The sequence below is a fragment of the Dendrobium catenatum genome, unplaced genomic scaffold, assembly GCF_001605985.2.
Source record: "Dendrobium catenatum unplaced genomic scaffold, ASM160598v2 fragScaff_scaffold_773, whole genome shotgun sequence".
In the NCBI taxonomy this organism is placed as follows: Eukaryota; Viridiplantae; Streptophyta; class Magnoliopsida; order Asparagales; family Orchidaceae; genus Dendrobium; species Dendrobium catenatum.
The window spans coordinates 411,558-417,734 of record NW_021319235.1 but is presented as its reverse complement, the minus strand read 5'-3'; positions in this window follow the sequence as shown (position 1 = coordinate 417,734).

Here is a 6,177-nt window from a genome sequence, read left to right as displayed (position 1 = left end):
TCCTCCACTTTTTCCACTTCATTTTCTCCTTGGGAATTGCCACCTCTGCTAGTGGTGGACCCCTCTCTACGACAATGTTAGTGTACTTACCTGGGTGGCAATTTCCAACGATCGTCATCTTCATCGTCATCATAATCAGTGCCATCATCGATGTCTATATATGCCGCCATATAGATAACTTACATTTCTAAGGTGTTATTTATTTCTTTCAATCCTTCTTCTAAATATTCTTTAATACTTTCTTCTATATTCTCTTTCCCTTTGAGATATTCTTCTATTTATGTATTGTTCTTCTTCTATATTTTCTACTCCTACATTTTCTTTTAGTACTGGGATCTCTGAGTGGCGATGCCACTGGATCTCCGGTTCTTGGTTAGGCAAGGAGATTTCATCGACTAGTGGACTGCGGTCAAAGTTATTCTCTTCTTTCGGAGGGGATGAAAAGGGACAGGATCCCCTAAAGGATTTTTCAAGGTGTCGATCATCAGGAGGGGTATCATTATAGATCCATTTTGGGACCAATTTCTGACATTCTTTATAGATAGTAGCAGTTCTTCGAGAAGTCGTACCTGATGTCACGCCTAGATTAATTCTTCTTTCTCTTCTATCTTCCTTATTTCTTCGAGGCTTTAGCCTCCAAGCTTGTTTTCTTTTCTACTGGGGCCTTTCAGTGGTGAATCCCTGATCATATAATTCAGGTGTCATGCCCCGATATTCAACACATGGGATTTTCTTTGTTTCTCTTCTTTCCATAGTAATAGATAGAGGCTCCCTTGGTGGGGGTCTTCTATCTGCAGTTATCAAGGGCCGCTGGTATCTTCTCTTCTTTAACCCTTTCTCCTTTATTATTTTTAGGACTCTGTATACCCAAGCTAAAAGTGTCTCAGGCTCTTTCTTCCGTGGAGGGATTGGGGCTTCAGGCTATTGATCCCAATAAGATTTCTTTAGCTCCCCAGTAGAGCTATTTTTCATAACTCATTTCAGATATGCGAACTCATTCCAGGTCAGAATGGTAGCTTCTAGCTCCCGGGCAGGCATGTTTGATGGTTACACAGGTACTAGTTGCTACTGAGCTCGAAGGTCAGCATTCATCTTCATTCTCTACCTCCTTATAGGCCTTTCTCTAAATGAGGAGGCTTCAGTATCTTACTTTCCAGGTGTAAATAAACTGGTTGACATAGTAGCGGTGTTGTTAGTCACCACAAAGACTCTTCCACCATTTATAATCCTCCTGGTGGTCAAGGCCTCGGGCTGTGATAGCCTCTCGAATATAGAAACCCTCTTGTGAGTATTTTCAGCTATAAGTCGTTATGCCGACAGTTCTTGCAACAATGGTAAGAAAATCGACGCTACAAAACTTGATGGTAGCTCTAATATTTTTGGTGTTAATCATGACATTTACTAGTTGAATCCTAGCTCCTCATCCCAATTGGATGGTCATCAGGGTGTTCTGTAGATCCATCTGCATAAATGAAAAGTAAGGATTAGTAATCAGAATCTGATACATCACCCTGCACTTTCAAAATACAGAGATTTGCAAATAAAATAAAAACAAAATTAGGCAAAAATATTTAGCATAAGCAAGCAATAAAGATAAATTTAAAAAATCTGCTGAATGTTATACGAATTTACTGAATGATCATTTTAGTAAATTCAGAATTTTGATTCATTAAATGGACATTTTGAAAGACTTAAAAATTTGAGTGCGAGTTGATATTACTATTACTATAGCACTGAGATAACTAGCCAAAGATGAAAAGAGAAATCATTCCCCTATGGAGTCACCAGAAATTTATGGGCTCCGAAAATTTATGTTGCAAATCTATTTTCATGACTTATGTTTTGATGATTGACAAACACTATTGATTCTCTTGGACTGCCTGTTACTTCTAACTTTTCAGGAATCGAAGATTGGACGAACAAAATGAAGCCAGTTCAGGATTACGTAGGTTAGGGTTGAGTCAGTCTGTACTTTGTTTTTTCTCTTCTTGAGTCTATTTGTAATATTCAAAGAGACTGATGCTAAGTAACCCTACACACACGCACTTGAGAGACTTAGAATTTATATTTTTACTCAAATCGGCCAGGACGATATTTACATCGTCCTGGATGATCAAGCTTAAAATAGAAAATCTAAACAGGGGTTCTTAATTAAGGCAGCCGTCATTAACAGATCGTCCTGGATGATACATGTATCGGCCAGGACGACAAGCTCAAAATAGAAAGAAATTTCCGCCATAAATAATTAAGGTATTCTGTAGTTTTTGGTAATCAGCCAGGACGATCTTGGATCATCCTGGACGATATTCACAAATTATGCCTATTAATTAGACAATCAAGAAAGTAATTATGCCTATTAATTAGACAACCGCAGGATCGGCAAGGATGATTTATTCAAAAACCTTAGTTTTTTCTAGACGATAAATATCGGCCAGCACAAATTCAGGGCGATGTGCTGGACGATCAGGATCAGACAGCTTGAATTCAGTGCAATGCTCTGGATGATTATCCTCTGATTTGAACTGATTGGCCTGGATGATTGTGAGATCGTCCTGGATGATCAAGCCAATTTTTAATCGTCTAGTTATCATTTAGGGCGATGCTCTGGCTGATCTTCTGAGATTTGTACTGTTCGACCAGGACGATTTCCATATCGTCCTCGACGATATAGTCGGTAACTTGCAATTAATGAGCTCCTTTGAAGCTCTTCTATTTAAGAGCTCTTGTTCACTATTTTTGAACAATCTTTTGCTGCTGCCTTGACCTGAGAAGATCATGAGGAGAGAAAGAGAGAGATAGAGAGAGAGAGAGAGAGAGAGAGAGAGATCTTGTGAGGCTGGGAAGTGTTGAGGAGGAGAGAGAGATTCAAAAGAGTTTAGGATAATGTTGAGGGGATCATTCAAGGATTATCTGCTTTTCTTCGTCTAGAGTTTCTCATCCATGGAAGGTCGGTAGAGGTAAGGATTCAGCAACTGATAGTGGTTCTCTGCTAGCTTCAGGAGAAGCAAAAGGAGAAATGTTCTCTGCCTTACCGGATGGCAATAAGGGTTCCTTTATAAAGTCTTCTCCGCCAAGCTGTGGGGCTAAAGGAGAGTCACGATTGTAGTGCAATACTCGAGGGCGCCCTGCTGCGGAGTGGACGTAGGTCAGTTAATCAACCACTATAAATTTTCTGTGTTCTTTGTTTCTTGCTTCCCATACTTTAATTTCCACACTTATTTTTACTTGTGGTGTGATTTTGGTTTTTGAGATTTTGACTTCTTTGTGAAAAGAAAATTTTTTAAAAATTACCAAATTCCCCCCCCCCCCCCTCTTGGTTAGCTTATGAAAGTTTGTTAGGGATCTTAAGCCCTATGGAACTGGCCCAAGCTAACCAAGAGGGGGGGTGAATTGGTATTTTAAAAAATATATTTTCTCAAAGAACAAAAATTACATAAACCAAAATCACACCACGAAAAAAATAAATGCGGAATTTAAAGTGCGGAAGCAAAAAACAAGAACATAGAAATTTATAGTGGTTCGGTCAACTCGACCTATGTCTACTCCCCGGAGGCGCCCTCCGAGTATTGCACTACAAACACGACTCTCCTTTAGCTCCCACAGGTAGGCGGAGAAGCCTTTACAAGAACCTCCTTTTTGCCACCCCAGCAAGGCAGAGAACCTATCTCCTTTTGCTTCTTCCTAAAGCTGGTAGAGAACCAACAACCAGATGCTGACTCCTTACCTCTACCGACTCTTCCACATATGAGAAACTCTAGACGAAGAAGAAGCAGAGCGATCCTTGAAGCAACCCTTGTGAATCCCCTCACAAGCTCCCCCTCACAAGATCCTCTTTCTCTCCCTCTCTCTCTTTCTCTCCTCAAGGCCTTCTCAGGTTAAGGAAGTAGCCAAAGGTTTTTTAAAATGTTGAACAAGAGCTCTTAAATAGAAGAGCTTCAAAGGAGCTCATTAATTGCAAGTTGCCGACAATATCGTCCAGGCCGATATGGACATCGGCCTGGCCGATCAGTACAAATCACAGAAGATCGACCATAGCATCGCCCTGAATGCAAACTGGACTATTAAAAATTGGCTTGATCATCCAGGCTGATTTTTATGATCGTCCTGGCCGATCAGTTCAAATCAGAGGAAAATCGTCCAGAGTATCGCCCTGAATTTAAGCTGGCCGATATTTATCATCCTGAAGTAACTAAAGTTTTTTGAATAAATTGTCCTGACCGATCCTACGATCGTCCAAGACAATATGATCGTATCAATCATCCTTAATTACTCCCTTAATTTCCTAATCAATTAAGGCATAATTTGTGAATATCATCCAGTACGATCAATGATCGTCCTGGTCGATTAATTAAAAATACAGTATACCTTAATTATCTATGGCGGCAACTTCTTTCTGTTTTGAGCTTATCGTCCTGGCAGATACACGTATCGTCCAGGCCGATCTGTTAATGACGGCTGCCTTAATTAAGAACCCTTATTTAGACTTTCTATTTTAAGCCTGATCGTTCAGGACGATGTAAATATCATCCTGGCAGATATGAGTAAAAACAAAAATTCTAATTCTCTTAAGTGTGTGTGTAGGGTTACTTAGCATCAGTCTCTTTGACCATTACAAATAGCCTCAAGAAGAGAAAAATCAAAGTACAGACTGACTCAACTCTAAACCTGCGCAATCTTGAACTGGCTTCGTTTGTTAGTCCGATCTTTGAATCCTGAAAAGTTAGAAGCAAGATGCAGTCCAAGAGAATCAATAGTGTTTGTCAATCATCAAAACATAAGTCATGAAAAAAGATTTGCAACAATTTCCCTCATTTTGATGATGGCAAAACACTACGATGACAATTAGCAAAAAAATTTAGGCTCGACAAGTGTAAAAACATCATAATCTTCTCCCCCTTTTGACATATCAAAAAGGAGGAGGGAACACAAAAGAACAATAGCAAATCACAACAATTTTTTTTTTGTTAAACCAAGGCATGAAAATGATGTAGTATTCCATGTGATTGATTTAAAAATTTGTGGGTTAATGAGTTAACAATCTCAACCATCCATAGAATAGTAGAATATCCGGTCATGGTTACCCTTAACTCAGACGTTTTCTTAGGGTAGAATCGTCTTTTGAAATCAATGACCTAACTCAAAGAATTAATTGGATGTGAGAAAAAGAATCCATTCATCACTTGGTTTAAGAAAAAACTAAATTTATAAAAATAATGAACCAAAGTAAATCTGTAACGATCATAAAACAATCAAAATCAAGTCTTTAAGAACCAAAACTTCTAAGTTCTAAAAGATTTAAAAAGAGAGAATAGCTTGCTTTTGAGTGGGCTCATTTTATGTCTCTTGTCAATTTAGTGGCGTTTTGCGCATCTTTTTATAGATTTTTTAATTTTGGCGTCTTTACGATTTTTTTGTTGGCATCATTAGCCAAAATTTTTTTTTTATTTTTGCAAGCTACATTCTCTTTTATAATCTCTTAAAAAAAATCTTAGTTGTTAATATATCTTCTCAAATATTAGAGAATAGGAGCTATCTCTCTAACATAAAGAAGAATTACCACAAACAGAATTAATAATCAAAGATAAGAGTAACGAGGGATCTTGATGTGACAAAAAACTTTAAACATTATAAATACAAGATAGATTTGCTTAAGCAAGCTTAAGAAAAGATCTCAATTTCATAAACAATCTTTAATTTGAGATAGATTTTGGATTAGAAAAGAAAATTATGCCACTAAAATAGGTTAGAGAAAGAGACACAATCACAAAATATTTTTACCATCTAGGAGATTAAGAGATGAAAACCACATTGACTACAAATTTTCAAAAAAATAAGAGCATGGAATATGTTATCATTTCAACGATGATTTTGAAAACTAAGTAAGAGAAAGAAAAAACAAAAGAAAGTAAAACACACCAAAAACAAAAAACAAAAAAAAACAAAAACAAAAGAAAGTAACTAAAAGATCAAGTTTCATGAAGTTATGTCAATCACACCCAATCTGGTCCTTAAAGAACTAAAAGTGTCGAAGGCCAGTGGTTTAGTAAAGATGTCAACCAATTGATTTTCAGTTGTCACATGGTATAACTCAATGTCTCCCTTAGTCACATGATCTCTAATGAAGTGATGCCTAATGTCAATGTGCTTAGTCCTTGAATGTTGGATAGGATTCTTAGA